Source organism: Cervus elaphus, chromosome 14, assembly GCF_910594005.1.
Source record: "Cervus elaphus chromosome 14, mCerEla1.1, whole genome shotgun sequence".
In the NCBI taxonomy this organism is placed as follows: domain Eukaryota; kingdom Metazoa; phylum Chordata; class Mammalia; order Artiodactyla; family Cervidae; genus Cervus; species Cervus elaphus.
Window position 1 is genome coordinate 21,133,402 of NC_057828.1, and position 21,164 is coordinate 21,154,565.

Below are 21,164 nucleotides of genomic sequence, written 5' to 3' on the forward strand. Positions count from 1 at the left end.
ACAGGGCTGAGCAAACACCAGCACCAAATGTGTCATCAAGGAAGAGACTGTGGTTTTGCTTCTTTCCAGGCTGTGAGGGCCCTAAAGAAGCAGGAGTTAAAGCGCTGCCTTTCAAAGACACAACTGAGCTTGCAATCCAACCTGACATGCTTTATTTGGGAGTGGACATCTGTAATCTGCTCCTGGCATCAGTGCAAGGCAAACTGTAGACAGAAACAAGCTCCCAGCCGGCCTCGCAGATGAACAGGGAAATTCGATCTTGACTAGAAAGAAAAGTTGGAAGAATAAACAGGCCCAACAGGATTCCTGATTGTTCAGGAGACAGCCTCTGTACTGAGCACAGTGGAGGAAATTACGTTTTTTGGTGAACTTGCCCATTTTTTTAAATCACATTCCTCATCCACAGGGAGTATTAGAACCCTGTCACATTACGCTTTTATAATCTGGGCCATTTGTGACTTGCAGATACGTAGTATAAATTAAATCCCCTTGTTTTACTTTCTTCAATAAATCACAGAAAGGAAGCCTTTGTATACTTTCCATTTTAAATTACTTTATCCAAATCTATCTGAATATTTTACTCAATTATCATTTGATTGAATACTATTCTGAAATACATATAACTGGGATGACATCTCAGAAAGAATGATGCTAAGAAAAAGTGTGGGAAAAGTCATGGAACTCTTCTCTGATGTAGCTTTACACACAAAATGACCTGGAAAAAACAAACCAACAAAAACGAAACACCACCACAACAAAAACCCAGATCTGTAAAGTTCTGTGGGAAAGAAAGTTAAGAGAAACGTACTCCTCAATCTCTCTGTTCATAAGCAAAGGGGCAGGGCTTCCCTGATGGCCCAGTGGTAAAGAATCCGCCTGCCCATGCAGGGGTCATGGGTTCAATCCTCGATCGGGAAGATCCCACATGCTACAGGGCAAGTAAGCCCATGTGCCACAACTATTGAGCCTGTGCTCTAGAGCCCGGGGGCTTCAACTACTGAAGCCCACGCACCCTAGAGCCCGCGCTCTGCAACAAAAGAAGCCACCGCAATGAGAAGGCTGTACATCACAACCGTGCTACCTAGCCCTTGTTCTCCGCAACTTGAGAAAAAGCCTGCACAGCGACGAAGACCTAAAACAGTCATAAATAAATAAAAAAAATTATAAGCAAAGGGGTAACACAAATACAAGATGCTGGGACAAGTCCTGTAACAAAGGGCTTCAGCTAATCTGAACATGGAAACTTTTTTAAAAACACTTATTAATATCACACTTGGAGAAATGTTGAATTATTTCACATGGCCCTGAATCTGTGATACATTGTGCAACTCTATGACTACTGATCCTGAAGTTTCTATTTAAAGAGGAACTTGGAAGGTGGGCTCAAAGTCCCATCACAAATTTCACCATTCATTTTGCAGAAACAACTAATTCATCATTTGATTCTAACTTCCCTGGAGTTTATTTTCCAGGTTAGAAAGAGAAAACGACAAGAGCAAGAATAGTGTGAGAGTCAATTCCTAGGCAGGTTGATATGAAGTCCGGGGTTCCCCAGGAGGAGAAAGGGGTCTGGGGCTCCTCAGGAGGAGAGAGGGATCTAAGGCTCTCAAGGAGGAAGAAAGGACAAATGTCTTTTTTCCTCTACATTCCTTTGTCTTAGTCACATAAAAGGTTTTTTCCTTTATAAAATGTTTTTTCTGATGATTACACAACCAACAACTCAGTTTAAACTCTGAACTAAAGAGCATATTTACAACAACGTATATATAATGTATATATAACACTATATAACAACAATGTATCCTGCCTGAGGACCCTTTCTCCTTCTGACTAATCCTGATATCTTAAAATGTAAATTATCAGAGTGGGTCTAATAAGATCTTTACAACCTTGAGACATTCTTTTGATTTATCGTAATAACCAATTAAAAAAGTATATACTTCCCTTGTTAAGACTTAGCAAGGGGGGCACTCTTCGTCCCCCTTCTGATATCTATGTCAGAAGCTTGCTCTGTCCCTTTTTATACCTTAATAAAACTCTGCTGCACAAAAGCTTTTGGGTGATCAAGCCTGGTCCCTGGTAGTGAAGCTAAATCTTCTCCTTCAGAGATCATGAATCCAACACCATTCCTAGTAAGCTATCAATAGGTACAGAGGGGAAAACAGCTTGGCTCTAATTTGGGATTTAGACTGTCAACGATGAAGTGAAGGTTATATTTACAGATAGAAAGTGCTTCCTGCAAATGGACACTCAGCCTTTGAGAAAGGAAATACAGGTTTTCTCTGAGCTCCATGTGACCTTGAGCAAGGAATTTTACCTTATTTATCCTAGATTGTCAGGCTTCTTTGGTGGCTCAGATAGTAAAGAACCTGCCTGCAATGCGGGAGACCTGGGTTTGATCCCTGGGTCAGGAAGATCCCATGGAGAAGGGAATAGCTACCCACTCCAGAATTCTTGCCTGGAGAATGCCATGGACAGTCCATGGGGTCACAAAGAGTTGGACATGACTGAGCAACTAACACTTTCACTCTCACTCACGTCAACTACAAATCGGCACTTACCAAGAGCATTGCCAGTGACTGAACAACAAAGGCGTCTGCCATCTGCCTCTGGAGACTGAACCCCACGCCGCTATAGCAGTTGACCTTCAACAACCCCTGAGGGAGTTTAGCATGGAGTGAGGCACTCTCTGCTCCAGGGAATCTGGTGGGACGGGTCTTTAGATAGTTGGGTGTTTTTAGGAATAGATTTTATGATCTCAATCCTTGCATCTCCCCACATCTAGAGAAGCACTAAATCCCTCCATGGTGCCATCAGATCCTCATGACATACAAAAACCTTTTGTAAAATGACTGCTTCATGGCACTGAACTCCCCCCTTCACCAAATCCTTATATATTGACCTTCCCCCACTGCCGCTTTGGAGCAGTCTCTCAGAGCTATCTGAGATGCTGCCTCCCAGGCTGCAGTCCTCATCTGGCCCCAAATAAAACTCAAAACTCTCAAGTTATACATCTTTTTTTTAGTCAACACTCATGTGCAAAAGACAACTGATAATATCTATCCTGGCAAACTAGGTCTGCAGTGGGGATAATACTCAAGAGAAAGCATTATTTAAATGGGTTATGAAAAACGCAAAATGCTGTCAAATGTGAGGTATAATTAAGGTATAAATTTCAAAGGCAGAAGAGCTGGGCACCTTGCAGAGAGGGTCAGAGCCCAGGAATGACTGGCAATTTTCCCGGTAAGTACATAATTGCTTCTCGATGTCTAGCACAGGCTTTCTCTTAACCCCTTGGAACAGGGCTGGAGATGTTTGGTTTGGAGGCTGCCGAAATGGCCAGCAGCTGAGAAGTGCACAGTTTTTACTTTCTTCAGGCTTAAATCAATCAGAAGCTCCCTGACCTTCCAGGATTGCCAAGAAAACTAAAGGTTTTCATTGAACCGTATCATTCATGTGTGTGTTAACGGGATAGACACTGATAGTTTCAATAAAAGCATGTTACACTTTTGCATATAGAAAAGTCGAGTATCTACTCTCTAGATGCTGCTCAACATAGTGAAATCTCTCAACACAGTAAAGATAACCTTTTTGTAATATTTAAATTTTGTAATGTTTGTAATATTTAAATTTTACATTTGTAATACTTAAATTGCAAATTGTAAATTTTTGTAATATTTAAATTCAAATAGCTAATAAGTGAAGTGAAGTGAAAGTCATTCAGTCGTGTACTACTCTGCAACCCCATGGACTACACACTCCATGGAATTCTCCAGGCCAGAATACTAGAGTGGGTAGCCTATTCCTTCTCCAGTGGATCTTCCCTACCCAGAGTCTCCTGCACTGCAGGCAGATCCTTTACAACTGAGCTACCAGGGAAGCCAAACGGCTAATGAAACTCCCCTAATTATACTGACACCAGGCTTTCCAGGTGGTGCTAGTGGTGAAGAATCTGACTGCCAGAGAAGGAGATGCAGGAGATATGGGTTCGATTCCTAGGTCAGGAAGATCCCCTGGAGATGGAAATGGCACCCCAATCATATATCCTTGCCTAGAAAATTCCATGGGCAGAGGAGCCTGGTGGGCCACGGTCCATGTGGCCGCAAAGAGTCCAACGCAACTGAGCACAAATATACTGACACCTGCAGAAGTTATACTTTTCTTCATCCTTTTGTATTTAAATTCCTGTCTTTGTATGAATTCTCTCTCTCTGTTCTGTGTCTTGCTCCAACACTGTCCCGGTCTCTTCACTCCCCACAGGGCTACCTCCGGAAAGTTGATGTGCAATCAAAGAATGAAGTCACTTCAAGGCAGATAATTTTAAATGTTATACGTAGACACTCCAGTTTCAGAAACTTCCCCGAAAATGCCCACCTCCTTGGAAAACTCTCATGGGCTCTTTCTCCTCTCTGGGTCACTCTGAACTCTGGCTCTTCTTTCTCCTCCAAGCTTCTCCCAGAAAGAAAGCAAACAATTTGTGAATAAAAAATGTTGTCTGCCATATCAGTAAACAAAGGATGTTGCAGCCATCAATTTACCCCATTTTAGCCGCCCCAGATGGTGAGTCCTAAGAGAACCCAAGGTAGACACAGAATGCCAGCCATCAAACTATCAGCCACCATAGTCACACCCTCAGCTGTACACCCTGGGTCGACGCAAGATGGGAAAACATGGGGTACTGGCCCAGAGAGCTGAGGTGTGTATTTAAGGAATGATTTATGTATCTTTCCATACATGGAAAAGTGCTAAATTCATTAACTTGAGATGTCTGGTTTTCTTTAATAAACAGTAATCTTTTGATATTCTGACCACCTGTTTTTTAACAAAACTCCTGGGAGCATCCCTTACGTACTCAGAGCAGCCCCTCAGGCTACCTGAGAAGCTGTCTCCTGGCCTTGAAGTCCTCAGAAATTCCACCAAGTAAAACATAATTCTCAGCGTTTAGGTTCTGCTTTTTTTTTTTTCAGTCAACAAATTTATATTTTAGCATTAATAAGAATTACAATCTATTATAATTTACAATAAGGATTACAGTCTGGAAGAAAGTACAGTTTAAACACTACTCGATTTTTCTCAGAAGAGAGATTAAAACTGGAATGGAAACTTAGGGAAGATGCCATAGCCCCTACCTTCTGAAGCTTATGAATGGGCTACAAGTAAATCAAAGGGTAAAATCGCAAGAAATTGGTCTTTGTTAAACGAAACTCTTCTGTTTGGAGTAAAATTAGATCTCCATATGATTTTTATGTGGACAAGAAAGGACTGAATTTCTTTGTAGAATAAGATAGGAACAAAGTTCTACTGTGTAAAGCTGGGTGATCAATAAACGTGTGTTCATTTTATTATTCATACATGTTTGTCTTGTTGTTCAGTTGCTACGCCATGTCCGACTCTTTGCAACCCCATGGACTACAGCATGCCTTTCTTCCCTGTCCTTCACTGTCTCCCAGAGTGTGCACAAACTCATGTCCATTGAGTTGGTGATGCCATCCAACCACCTCATCCTCTGTCGTCCCCTCTCCCCCAGTACACGTATTCTATTTTGATTCACCACAAACTCATTTTTTGAAAAGCCAAGCCATTTTTGCCAAACTTAAAAAAATGTTAGTCACTCAGTTGTATCTGACTTTTTGCGACCCCATGGACTGTAGCTCACCAGGCTCTTCTGTCCATTGGATTCCCGCCAAGAATACTGGAAGTGGGTTGCCATTTCCTTCTCTAGGGGGTCTTCCTGACCCAGGATCAAACCTGGGTCACCTGCAGTGCAGGTGGATTCTTTTTTTTTTTTTTTTTAAGCCTAAGCTTTCTGCTTTATTTCCTCATGGTTTCTCAAAGTACCTACAATATGCATATTTTAAAACTTATCACAGTGCTCATTCCAATAGTCATATATCCTTTCACACATAAGTAATTAACAGTATTCCTTCCATTTCCCCTCCTCTTTTGTGCTATTTTTGTCATATACCTTACTTTTATATATATTATACCCTGTACCATCTGAGCCACTAGGGGAGCCCTAAACTTAAAAAAAGTGAAAGCTAAAAAAAAAAAAAAGTATTTCAATAAATAAACAGAGAGAATAGACTTATGGACATGGGGAAGGGGAGGAGAGGGTGAGATGTGTGGAAAGAGTAACATGGAAACCTACATTACCATGTGTAAAACAGACAGCCAACGGGAATGTGCTGTCTGGCTCAGGAAACTCAAACAGGGGCTCTGTATCAACCTAGAGTGGTGGGATGGGGAAGAAGCTTCAAGAGGGAGGGGATGTATGTACACCTATGGTTGTGACCAACCTAGACAGCATATCAGAAAGCAGAGACATTACTGTGCCAACAAAGGTCCATCTAGTCACAGCTATGGTTTTTCCAGGAGTCAAGTATGGATGTGAGACTTGGACTATAAAGAAAGCTGAGCACCGAAGAATTGATATTTTTGAAGTGTGGTGTTGGAGAAGACCTTGAGAGTCCCTTGGACTGCAAGGAGATCCAACCCATCCATCCTAAAGGAAATCAGTCCTGAATACTTATTGGAAGGACTGATGTTGAAGCTGAAACTCCAATACTTTGGCCACCTGATGCGAAGAACTGACTCATTAGAAAAGACCCTGATTCTGGAAAAGATTGAGGGCAGGAGGAGAAGGGGATGACAGAGGATGAGATGGTTGGATGGCATCACCGACTCAATGGACGTGAGTTTGAGTAAGCTCCAGGAGTTGGTGATGGACAGGGAGGCCTGGCGTGCTGCAGTCCATGGGGTCACAAACAGTTGGGCATGGCTGAGCAACTGAACTGAACTGATGGCTGATTCATGTTGAGGTTTGACAGGAAACAACAAAATTCTGTAAAGCAATTATCCTTCAATAAAAAAAATAAAGGAAAAAAAATAAATGCTACCTCATTCTACTTATTATAAATGTCCTTAAGAGTAAGGAAGGAAAAACAGCTATAGGAGGAGTTTCGCTCCATGAGCGGGGCTCTTTTATTTTTCTGCAGAAGCAGCAGCTCAGGAAAACCTCACGGCTCAGGGGACTCTGGCCTGCATTAAGGAACTAACTGGGACCCACGTTCTAGCACAAACTCGGAAACTAAGAAACCTTGAAAGAGTCATGTTTCTGAAATTCATTTGTGAAGCAAGATTACATTTCCAAACCAAGAGAGATGACCAAATTCAAATTCTTATTTTATAGGTGAAGAAACCAGAGACGGTGATAAATGCACTTATCCAAGGATGCTGGTGCTCTGATCATGAAGCCTCCAAGAACCAAGGTCCAGAACCCGGGCTTCCGGCAGTCTAGCTACCAAAGAGACATAAACAGCCCCTGCCCTGTCTACCTAACAGGTTTTTAGGGTAACGTGCAAGTGAAACGAAGAAGTATCTAACGGATTATCATTCCTTGGCTTGAAGTGAAGGGTTGTTACTTCCGTCTGATTTCAGGACGGATTAGAGATCTGCTTCTTTTTCTGACATTTTCCCTCTTTTGATTCAAGTCAGAATTAACACTTGTTTGTTGCAAAGTTGAAGCTTTAGACACATTTCTCTGGTCAACAGCGACATCTGGTGGACACCTTAAAAACGGCTGCCTTTGCTTAGAGTAGGACCATAGGCATCTTCAAGCATCATATTGCAAGTGCAGGGTAAACTTCAGAAAGACTTGATCCTTACCATGGTATGAGAGGCCAAGAAAACCGAAATAGGATTATAAAATTAGTTTTAATAATCATAAGAGAGCTTCCAAGTAGCTAGAAATCAACCAAGGAAATATTTTTTGAATAGACAACAGACATCTCCCTGGTAACTCAGTTCCTCTTAACACAGTATGTTTAACTTATGGAATCAACAAATGAAAAGCACATTTTATTCTTTTCTTCCTCGTTACTCTTTTCATCATTGCCAAAGAAGGGGGAACTTTGGAAAAACAAAATAACAGCAACAATCACAATAAAGAAAAATAATAATTAAGTTTTGAGGTTCAAAAAGTCTAAACACTAGTGACAAGAAAGAGGACTTAGATGCAGATGTGAAAGAATGACCCAGATTAAGACAGGGGAAGTGTCCTGGGTGGGCAGGAGGCAGGTGGTTTCTGAGAACTGCAGGAAGAGTGGAGGAGAGGGGGGATGTGGATAAGCCCATCAGCTTCTGCTGCTCCACGCTGTGGCCATTTCCAAGGAGACAGACTCCTTCAGGGAATGCCCCCCTCGCACATCTCAGCAGATGATGCCACAGAGTTTTGCAGATAGTCTTCTGCATCAGCAGTTAAGGAAGCCCCAGACTGATGCTTGCACTCATAGGAACACCTGAGACCACACACCTGAGGGGCCGGGGAAGTGGGACCGGGAGAATAATGGCCTTGGCCGTCTCAGTGGATGCCACGTGGACCGATGGCGTCAAAGATGAGATGGCCCCCCACACACTTACCTCCCCACTTCAGTGGTGCTAAAGAAACTGTGATGGTTCATTTCATGTATCAGCTTGACTTGGTCACAATATAGAGATATTTGGTTAACTATTCTAGAGGTTTCTGTGAAGGTATTGTTGAGACGAAATTAACATTTAAATTAACAGACCTTGAGTAAGCAGATTACCCTCCATAAGATGAGTAGGCTTCATCCAATCACTTAAAGGCCTTAAAAAAAAAAAAAAGACTGCAGTTTCCAGAAGAGAGAGAATTCTGACAGCAGATGGTCTTCAGACCCAAACTACAGCTGTTTCCTGGGTCTCTCTCAGTCCCGCCTGCCCAGATTTTGAACCTGTTACCTTCACAATCACGTGAACCAACTCTAGAAATAAATTTCTTGAAATTAGAGATAGAGATAGAACACACACACATACACACACCCCTTATTGTCTTACTGGTATGTTTCTCTGGAGAACCCTTACTAATACATAAACCTCAGAGATTAGACACAACTCAGGATAAAGTACACATATATATTAAGGGAAAGAGGCTAATTGAGAGTAAGTTACTGCACTCCTGGTAGAGTAGAAGATATAAATAGGAATTAGACTGTTAATGGAAAAAACAATGTGTGCATTTAGGTTTGAATGCTAAAGTGCTACGTCAATGATAAACAGAGTCACAGAGCAAACAGGCTTTTCTGCTGGAATAAGTGAATCCAGGGCAGAATAGTCAAGTGCTTGTTATTCTTGTCCTTATTTAACACTGGATTGTCAGATTTATCAGCAGCATTGTTTTCAAAAACTGTTTAAATGTCATTTTTCATTAAAGGAAATATACAATGTCAAACTGTTATACATAAATTTCTAGTACTGGAACAAAAAAATTGTCTTAAACTGAATGTCAGTCTGACTGTAATACATCTTAATCACCTCAAAATATGTACCTTAGAGTGCATTATTTTCAGATATAAGAGATCTACTTTTTTAATGAAAGAATAAGCTAGTTATTACTTAGATGAGAAAATTCTCATTTGAGAAGTTGCTTAATTTTTCTTATGGCTGTTGACTCATAAGAATAAGTAATATTTTACAATTTTTAATTCATCTGTACTTTACTTTTAGATCTTACATTATAAAATCTTCGTCCTATCTTTAACTTTGATTTGTTCCTGGGTTTGTCCTAATTAATTTTAACACACTCATGAAATGGCATTCCAATGGAAAATATTTAAATTTTTTTAATATTCTTCCACTGATAATTCAAAGACATTAACACCAAATGTATGCTTAATTCACATGCGAATCTTGTGCTTACCAGAGAAGAGCTTATATTACCTTTTAAAATAGAAAAATATCTATATCAGCATGATATAGCCCATGAGGGAGACACTGTCATTTTGATATAATACACCTGTTTACTGCATCTATCTGGGAATAAATCGAGGGAATAGATTTGGCCGGTGGAATGTTTGAGCAGTGAGTTACCTTAAAAAAGCAGGTCAATAGCAATACTTGAGCTATTTTGACAAAAGTCACAAACTGGGCTAAGAGAGGTTGTAAAGGGTCTCAGAGATCTCTCTGACGGGGTTAACACAACATATCTTAACACTTCACGAGTATTGGATAAGATCCACTAGAAATATTTTACTAGAGAAAATTTAAGGCATTTTACTTTTTATCTACTGAGAAAAATGATAAGATATTATATCAGGAGTTGAATAACAGTAATTTTTAAACCACTTTCATATACTGTATGCTCATCCATCCTGGTATCCAAAAGTCTTTAAAGGATGTTCTTCAAATTAAAAAAAAAAAAGATAATGACCTTAGTTTTAAATAAAAGACATTTACCTCTTTCTGTATTTCTAACAACATACGTATGCTATTGTTGTTTAGTTACTCAGTTGTGTCTGACTCTCTTGTAACCCCATAGATTGTAGCTCACCAGGCTCCTCTGTCCATGGAATTCTCCAAGAAAGAATATATTGGAATGGGTTGCCACTTCCTACTCCAGGGATTGAACCTGCATCTCCTGCATTGCAAGCGGATTCTTCCCCACTGAGCCAGCAGGAAAGACCTACATATGCTATATAACCATATACATGCTTTACACAGCATGCATGTATATGCTTACTCCTCACAACAATACTATGACATAAAAAAAAAAAAAAAACCCATAGCACAGACAGAAGAAAAATCAAGGTCTGATGTGTTTGATGACTGTCTGTCCTTCCCAGGTGACCAGACCTGGCCCCAATCACCGTCTCACTTGCAATGGATGAAAAGTCAAAAGCCATGCTACGAAATGAGGGAAGAGAGACCGCAAGAGCAAACCCTCGTTGCTTTAAGATGGATTAAACCTGTCTCCTCCTATGAGTGGCCTCATAGCATTACCATTAATTAAGAATAGCACTGCGCTTAGCTAAGAAATTGGCCACATATTTACACTTCCCATTGGCTGGGTAAAGTTAGGACTGCAGACATATTCAAAACTTAGTCTCTGTCAAATCCAGGGTTTTATTTAATTTAGAAATATATTCTTGCCTGGAGAATTCCATGGACAGAGGAGCCTGATAAGCTACAATCTATGGGGTCACAAGTGAGTCAGACACAACTGAGCAACTAAACAATAACATATGTATGTTGTCAGAGATACGGAAAGAGGTAAATGTCTTTTGTTTAAAACTAAGGTCATTATCTTTTTTTATTTGAAGAACATCCTTTAATTTAGAAAGATAAATAACCAGATGTTGATGGAAATGAAGCAATGCCCCATTCAAAAATTTAATCTTTCTGGCCTTTGTTAAAGAAACTTCAGGGGAAATTGATGACCATAAGATTTATATTTATTAATCTGGAGGGATTTCTTTCTAGCTCTGGAATGATAATAGTTATTTGAGTTATGGCTGGATAATGGAGACTATTGAATCGGGGAGTCCCCTTATGGTTAACACTCATTAATCATTTTCATAATTAAAAATATACTTCTCAACTGGTCTATTTTCCATATGTAAAGAATATTTATCAGAATAAGACTTTTGAGATATCCAATATGAGGCATTATTTTTTTTTTGAGGCATTATTTTTTAAAAAATGATTGAGCAAAGTAAGTCCAATCAACTGTGTATCTATATATAGAGATACATTATATAAGCCATATATATAAATAGATACATTCAATTATAAATATAGAATGATTTAATAACACTACACATAATCAAAAAACTCCTCTGTAAACCAGAATAGTTTTCTGTTTATATAAATTGTGAACAATCACTGAAAAAATTCAAATATAAAATACTAGAAACTAAAAATAGCCTCCTTCCTACTTCCCAGAGATAACCAATTTTAACATCTTAGTGACTAGTTCTCAGATACTTCCCCACGCATACACTCAGGAATAGATATGGCTCATACTGAACACCCACAAGATGTACATACTAGTACCTAAGTTATTCCGGAAGTAATCAAAGACTGCTTTAATGAGAACATACAGATGTTATTTATTGGGAGTCTGCTCTAGCAAGGGATTCAGCTGTCATCACTTGTATTTGGCAGAGACCCTGAGGCAGGTGCAAATGTGGAATGCCTGATAGTGGGGAAAAGAAAGTTTCAGGCATGTGGAGTGGAGGTGACTGGCCTGGAAAAGCTCCAGGCAGGCTACCTAGATGCAGGGCCTATTACGTGACTGGATAGGACAGAGTTGGCTTTCTCTGGATAGTTCAGTTAGAAACAGGGATAAAGAAAAAGCGAACCTGGCAGACACATGTGGACCGAGCCCTCATCCTCTAAGCTATTTGCTGCGGAAGTTCTGGCTTGCCTTCCCCAGCTGGTTGGAGCTCCCTTTGCTGCAGAGATTGAAGGTCAGAATTCCATCATCACACACAGCCTGGCCGCCATATATTCAAATATTTAGGTCCCCTATGCATGCTCATTGCTGTTGTTCAGTTGCTATGTCGTGTCTGACTCTTTGCGACCCAGAGGGCTGCAACACACCAGGCTTCCTGTCCCTCACTATCTCCCAGAGCTTGCTCAGACTCAGGGCCATTGAGTCTGATGCCATCCAACCATCTCATCCTCTGTCACCCGCCTCTCCTCCTGCCCTCAATCTTTCCCAACATCGGAGTCTTTTCCAATGATTTCGATATAACTTGGATTTTTCTTTTCGAATCATAGGTTCGATGAATACTCACTGATAACACTATTTGTAAATGCCTGGAAAAGATTTCATTTTATACATATGCCCTACTCTATAGATATGTTGTAATACGAATCCTCTTTTTAATGCCATCTGAAGCATTTCAAATTTTCTGTCTTCACAATGATGAAGTAAGCTTCCTTAGAGATAGTTATATTTCTGCTTACCCCTTTACATTTTAAATATAAATTTCTAGAATAAAATTTCATGGTTAAATACATTTGTACATATTGAATTTGAATACAGAATGCTAACCTGTTCTTCAGTTGAGACAACTTCCCTAAGTGGACAAAAGTGACAGGTATCATTAATACAGTCATTTTAAAAAACTGTTGATCCAACAGACGGCAAATTTTCATTGATTTATGAGGCTGACCATCTCGAATTCATTGATCATTTGTATTTTCCTTTTCTCAGTTGTCAGCTCATGTGATTCGCCCATGTTTTTATTGGTATAATCTATTTTTCTTTTGCTTTATGAGCTCTTTACTTTTTATGCTGGGAAATTTTTCCGACTTCTCATTAGTCTTTATAATTTCTTTTTTTTATTTATTTATTTTACTTTACAATATTGTATTGGTTTTGCCATACATTGACTTGAATCCTCCATGGGTGTACATGTGTTCCCCATCCTGAACGCCCCTCCCACCTCCCTCCCCATCCCATCCCTCTGAGTCATGGCATTTTGCTTTGTTTCTGCTATGCAAACTCCTTACTTCTAATGGTATTTGGAGAGTTACAAAGATTTTCTGCCTACGTGTTTAGGGGTTCTGGTCAGATGGCCCATCAGATCAACCTTTATTGTTGTGATTAGAAAATAAAATGTAAAAGAACAAGAAGAATATTTTCCAAATTACTCCATAAAAGGGAACCAAATATTTGATTTTAATAATAAATAGCCCCAAACTCAGGATACTGACAAAGGTGATATTCTTTTATACACTCCACTTCTGGCATTTTGTCAGTTTAATTTATAACTATAGATGCCAGGTGAACACTAACCCCTCAGGCTTTCTCTTCTGCTCTTGCTGAGAGGATCTTAATTAGCAAGTTGGCTTATCCACATATAGAAGCTGAGCAGCCTCCTGTTAATGAGCTGGGTGACCAGGACTAGTGGTTCCCCTTCCCATGGAGCCTCAACACACTTATCTCTACCCACCACAGACCCCCTATAGCCTCTCCTTAATCTGGTAACTAACTACTCTCCACAAGCGTCTCAGCAATTCTCGACAACGGCTAAATACTCCACGGAGTATGTAAAAATTCTCCTGATTGTCTCATTCCATCACCAGAAATTCTGATTGAATTAATCAAAAGGGAAATCCCACCATCAGTGTGTTTTTTAAAAAGTCCTCCAGGTAGTTCAAATGTCCGTCCAGAGTTAAGAATTTATGTCTTTTATTTACTCATTTCTCCCCGACCTTTTATCAAAAGGTCATGTATATTATAAAATTTACCTTCCACAACAGATCTGTCCATTATAATATGAATGAGTTAGCTTGCTTAATTAAATCTACCTTTTAAAGTATTCTATTATCTTTTGAATAATTTTAAACATAAAATGAAAGTAGTTTGTAAGGGTTTAACAAAATTTTCTTTCAATATTCAAGTCAGATCATTATTGGACTTAACACTCAGTCTGAAAGACTCAAAAAGATTCATACAAATTATACCTAGAAGGGATCGTAGATATCATCTAGTTATACTTTTCATTTCACCTATAATAAATCTGAGACCCAGCATTAAGTCACAATGCTATCCATTAAGTGTTAGATTTAATCCTACAGGGGTCTTCCCTGGTAGCTCAGATGGTAAAGAATCTGCCTGCAGTGCAGGAGACCAGGGTTTAATCCTTGAGTCAGGAAGATCCCCTGGAGAAGCTCATGGCAACCCACTCCAGTATTCTTGCCTGGAGAGTCTCATGGACAGAGGAGTCTGATGAGCTACAGTCCATGGGGTCACAAGAGTCAGACACGACTGAGCAACTAACACTTCCACATTTTTTAAATCCTATAGCATCAATGTGTACCACATTTGTTATCAACCACAGCATGAGAAGTTAATCCAAAACTTAGCAACCAAATTTAAAAAAAAACACACATATGCATGATCATGGACATGCCATACAGCTTCTGTGGACCATGAATTCAGGAGTGGCACAGCTTCATTACTTCTGACTCACTGCATTTCAGGAGGTCATAATCAAGATGCTGATCTGGTCTATAGCTATCTTCAGGCTTGATCAGGGCTTGCCTCCAAAATGTCCCACTCACTTGGGGGCTGTCAGAAGATTTCAGTTCCTTGTCACAGGGATTTTTCACTGGACTATTCTAGTGTCCTCACGACTTGGCAGCTTACTTCCCCCTAAAGCTCTTGATCTAAGAGAACGAAATGGAAGCTATGATCTGTTTCATGAAAGAGTTTTGGAAGCCATGCTCCATACCATCTGCAATATCCTGTTGGTTACACAAGACATTTCTATCCACTGTAGGAGGGGAACACACCCGTGCATGAACACCAAGGAGCAAGAATTCACTGGGCGCCACCCTCAGGGCCGCCCACCACACGCATCTTGGCACATCATCCTTCCGTTTTAGCTCAAAATAAGTCATAAATTTTTGGTCTTTGGCAGTCCTTTACAATTCAGTTAAGTTTTTAACACAAATAATGTGACAGTTTATGTCTTTCCACCACTTGATATTTCATTATTTGACCATGCATTATCCAGTAACAAGTTAAGAAAACAGAGCTTTAAAAATGCATCATTTCAACGATTTGTGATACTTCAACAAAATCTGCATTGATCTCATTTGACATTTTTGGCATTTACCTTAAAAATCCATTTTTTTCAATAATCTGAGAATTCTAAGTTGAGGAATTTTATTTTTCCGTTTTAATAGCATTTTAAAAAAAGTTGGCCTCCTCTGATAAGACATGCAGTCTTTTCTGTCTACAATAGATAAGATCATTTCTCTCAATCATGATATGTGATCTACATCAACATATCACCTGCACACTAGGGATCAATTAATTCTCAGCCTGAGATTGTCATGAACTTCAGTAACGAAGCAAAATATGTATTAGCAGTGTTTTTTTAAGTTAAAGGGAATGCTAACATTTTTAATTCTTTTACTAGAAAAACAATGTTACAGTTGAAAATTTACTCTTTGTCTCCATTCTTCCAGGTCTGTGTCTTGCTGAGTTATACAGCTCATTTTTCCTCCTCAATTAACTTATACCTCATCTGATTCCAAAGAGAATGTGAGGCAGCTGCAATAGCATATAGGTACAGCTTTCTGTACATCATATGTCTCTCCTCTGTAAATCTGCATTTGTCTTCCCCTGTCTTTTCCCTGCCTCATTCCAAGTTCAATAACCCTAAATTTAACCATAAGTGTTTCCTTTTCTCATCTTCATTAGCGACTTTGTCTCATTACTCATGATATGGGCTCCTACATAGTCATAGCATCAGTTCTGCCATCTGTTTCCAAAACTTTGACTAACCTTTTAATGACTGCAGGGGACTTCACCACCCCTACTGCCTCTCAAGTGTATCACAAGAAAGCTTTGCAGAAGTGTGCTTCTTAAAATCCTGATCACAGCTTCTGCCCCAAGCTCTTCGAGCATCTATTGCTGAAGTCTAATCCTGTAACAGATCTGTCCCCAGCGGTGTTGGTCTAGGGTTCCTGCCCTTGTGCAATACCATTTAATGAGCACAGAAAAAAAAAAAAAAGGGCAAAAATCACAGATTCTGGCTTTCTTTTGCTTTATTTAAAGTTGATACCTGCAATTACCACTAATTGAGACAGTAATCAAAGCCAGGAATTGAAGCCAATTCAACCCTGAGGTCTATGTCTCTTAAAATGAATCAAATTTTCTGAAAATACATATTAAGAAAAGGAATTTAGATTAAATGATCAGATTGATCAAAACCCTCTCCCATGAGCCATGGAAATAAGATTTCTGAAAACAAAAGATGGGGAAAGAGTGTAAATATTTAGGATATCTTGGGCTTTAATCTCCTCCTCCCACTGAATTCCTTTTATTTATGGACAGCCTGATGTGGCAGAATAAAAACAGCAGTAAATGATATGGCATTTCTTTCCTAGAAAAGGAGATTCTCCACCTCATGACTTTCAATCTAGTTTGACCACATTGACCAGTTTGACCAACAGATTGCAGTGGAAGTGAGAAGATGAGACTGCTGAGGCTAAGATCTAATCAACAATCTTTCCATTTCCTCCAAGTTTTCTAGAACATCATCTCTGAAAGTCCTCAGCCACCACATAAGCAGTGAGACTTTCCCAAGACCAAGGTGCTAGAGAGACCACAGGAAGATGCTCCGGAAAACCATTCCAACTGAGCCCTGCCTTCCAGCCTCCCTGCCAAAGTGTCAGATGTGTGACTGAAGCTATATTGGGCCCTCCAGTCTAGCCCATCTGCCAGGAGACTAATAACAAGTGATCTCCATGAATCGATGCACAGAGAATAAAAGAACAGCCAACTTGAGGCTGCTGGGACTCCTGATATGGTCACAAGATAAAATAACACAGTTGCTTTCAAACCAACTACATTTGGGGATGGTTGCAGAAGTAGATTGCACCTTACTATCCTATCCGGGTTCTCTCCATCCCAGACTTACAAGTGAAGCTGCAACTCCCTTCTTGATTTCCAAACAACACAAGCATCCAACACATACCCAACTCCTTCCTCTGTGCAATCCTGCTGTGTGTGTGTGTGTGTGTGTGAGTGGAAGACGCAGAGAGCCACAGACAGCAAGAGCAGAATGGAGATATTACCCCCACTACAGACACCTAACACAGTTTGTGCTTAAGACTTTTCTCAACATCAAGTTCTATGGAAAATAGACTTGCTTCTACAGGGACATTTGAGAGCTGCATGTAACCATCCATCTCTCTCCTACTATACCTCTTTAGGATCAATACTTGTTGCTTTGGGCCTAAATATTAACTGGATTCCTACTAGTATAGTCACCAAATAAAAAGTCTGTATTTCAGAAGCAACTTGGAAAAAGAAATATTCACCCTACTGAGTTTCATGTAGACAATAAACATTTGGTTATGGACGAACTGAAACTTTAACATGAATATCTCTTTCAGTAAATTTCCATTGTTCTCTGTCCGTGTTTCAGAAGCAGAATCAACAGAATACAGGCATAGTTTTGGCCCTTGAGGGCAGGAAGGTGCCGCTAATTTTCACTACCAGAGATCACCCCCTGGTACTGAAACACCAGATAACTTCCAGAAAGGAATCCCCCAGACGCTACTTTTCCAATATGGTGCTTTTTTTTTTTTTTTAATAACTGACAATAGGAAGAAGGATAGCTGGAGGCTATAGACCTGACTGAGCAGACTCCATGGTATGAATCTTTTCACATCTAATATACACTGATGGGAAACAAGCATTTCTCCAGCAATGCACACATTTTGCTGTGGGAAAAAAATGCCTTCCCCCGTGGGGCCTGATTCCCAACTGCTCTAATGGATATCTCTAAGGACCACCATCACATGCACTATTTCATGGAACTGGGCTTCAGGCAGTGACCATCACCCCGACCGTCATGATGGCCCTCGAGCTGTACAAGCCAGAAGTACTGGTCCTTCATCCCCCTCTTTCACTCTTCTCTTCCTTCTCAGCCTTATGTCTTTACGTCAACTATGGTCTCATGTGCCTTTTCTAACTGATAATAATGCTACTTATGACCACATGATCAGAATCATTAAAGTTTCTAGCTTTCTCTAGGCCTGGGAGGGGTTACTATACAAATATTCCCTGAGAGGAAATGCTTTTATTCCTTTAAGGTAATGATGGTGACTGCATCCATGAAATTAAAAGATGCTTGCTCCTTGGAAGAAAAGCTATGACAAATCTAGACAGCATATTAAAAACCAGAGCTATCACTTTGTCAACAAAGATTTGTATAGTCAAAGCTATTGTACAGATGTGAGAGATGGACCATAAAGAAGGCTGAGTATCAAAGAATTGATGCTTTTGAATTGTGGTGCTAGAGAAGACTCTTGAAAGTCCCTTGGACTGCAAGGAGATCAAACCATCCATCCTAAAGGAAATCAACCCTGAATATTCAATGGAAGGACTGATGCTAAAGCTGAAGCTCCAATATTTTGGCCACTTGATGCAAAGAGCCAACTCACTGGAAAAGATCCTGATGCTGGGAAAGATTGAAGGCAGGAGGAGAAGGGGGCAACAGAGGATGAGATGGTTGGATGGCATCACCGAGTAAATGGGCATGAGTCTGAGCAAGCTCCGAGAGATGGTGAAGAACAGGGAAGCCTGGCATGCTGCAGTCCATGGGGTCACAAAGAGTTGGACACAACTCAGTGACTGAACAATAACAAAGGAAATTTAGGAAAGGCAGAATCAGTCTAATATGGGAAAGAAAAATGAAATATTTAATTTTTCCTAATAGGTTGACTGAAGTTCTTAACAACTCTGTATCTGAATCAACAAATATCAGAGATCCATCTCCACTGACCACCTAAAATCATGTTCCTTTTTCTCTTTGTTCCTAGGCAAAGGGCCTGTTATGGGCTGAATTGTGTCACCCCAAGTTAATAGTTGGGGTGACACAACTATTACCCCATATACCACAGAACATAACTATCAATTTGGAGATAGAATGTTTGAGATTCAAATTAAGTTTATTTTGGCTACCAAAGGGGAAACAAGAGGGGAGGGGGGTTACAAATCAGGAGCTTGGAATTAACATACACACAATACTATATAAAAGACAGACAACCAATAAGAACCTCTTGCGATACACAGGGAACTTTGCTCAATATTCTGTAAGAATCTATATGAGAAAAGAATCTGAAAAAGAGGATGCATGAGACAAGTGCTCGGGGCTGGTGCACTGGGAAGACCCAGAGGGATCGGGTAGAGAGGGAGGTGGGAGGGGGGATCGGGATGGGGAATACGTGTAAATCCATGGCTGATTCACGTCAATGTATGACAAAAACGACTACAATATTGTAAAGTAATTAGCCTCCAACTAATAAAAATAAATGAAAAAAAATAAAATGAACAAATATATGAATAAAAAAAAAGAATCTGAAAAAGAATGGATATATGTATAACTGAGTCACTTTGGGGTCCACCTGAAATACAACACTCAAAAAAAAAAAAAGAGGCAATAAGTTTAAAAAACCAAAAAGGTCATTACAACTGGCTCTAACCCAATCTGACTAGTGTCCTTTTTAAATTCATTTATTTTTAATTGGAGGATAATTGCTTTATAATATTGTGTTGATTTCTGTCATATATCAACATGAATCAGCCATAGGTATAAATATATCCCCTTCTTCTTGAATGTCCCTCCCCCATCCCACGCCTCTAGGTTATCACAGAGCATGGGTTTGAGTTCCCTGTGTCAAGCAGCAAATTCCCACTAGCTATCTATCTTACATATGGTAACATATATGTTATCATAACATATATGTTTCAAAGCTACTTCCTTCCCGCACTGGGTCCACAAGTCTGTTCTGTATATCTGCATCTCCATTTCTGCCCTGCAAATATGTTCATCAGTACCACCTTTCTAGATCCCATATATACATATATACGGGTCAATATATGATATTTGTTTTCTTTTTCCGGTTTACTTCACTGTATAATAGGCTCTAGGTTCATCTCCACCTCATTAGAACTGACTCAAATGGGCTCCTTTTTACGGCTGAGTAATAGTCCATTGTGATTCCACTGTACCACAACTTCTCTTTTTAAGCAGAGGAGATTAGGACTCACAAGAGAGATCAGGCACACACACAGAGAAAAGGCTGGGTGAAGACACAGCAAAAAGACATTCGTCTATGAATCAAGTAGAAACCAGCTTCCAGCAAAACTAAACCCGCCAAAACATGCACGTTGGACTTCTAGCCCCCAGGACTATGTGAAGACAGACTTCTGTTGTTTAAGCTATGCTGTCTGTGCTACAGACACACCTCAGAGATACGACGGGCCTGACTCCAGACCAATGCAATAAAGCAAGTGTCACAACAAAATGAGTCACCAATGTTTTGGTATTCCAGTGCACAGAAAAGTTATACTTACACTAGACTGTGTTCTATCAAGTGTGCCATAGTATTACACTAAAGAAATATTAAATTAACTAAATTTTAATTAAAAATACTGAAAATTTTGCTAAATATTGCTAAAAAATGCCAACCATCATCTGAGACTTCAGTGAATCATAGTAGCAACATCAAAGATGACTGATCAGAGATCACCAAAACAGATAATGAAAAAGTTTGAAATATTTCAAGAATTACCAAAACATGACAGAGACACAAAATAAGTAAGTGTTGGGGAAACGGTGCCATCAGACTTGACACAGGGTTGCCACAAACCTTCAATTTGTTAAAGAAAAAAGAAAAAATACAGCAACTACAAAGCAATAAAACAAAGCATGTCTTAATTTTAATATAACAGCCCAAGTAAACCAACAGAGCCTAAAAGAAAGAAAATACTCTTTCTAAAGCTTAGATCTCTTATAGATGTTTAACATGAAAAAAAAAAAAAAGACAACCAA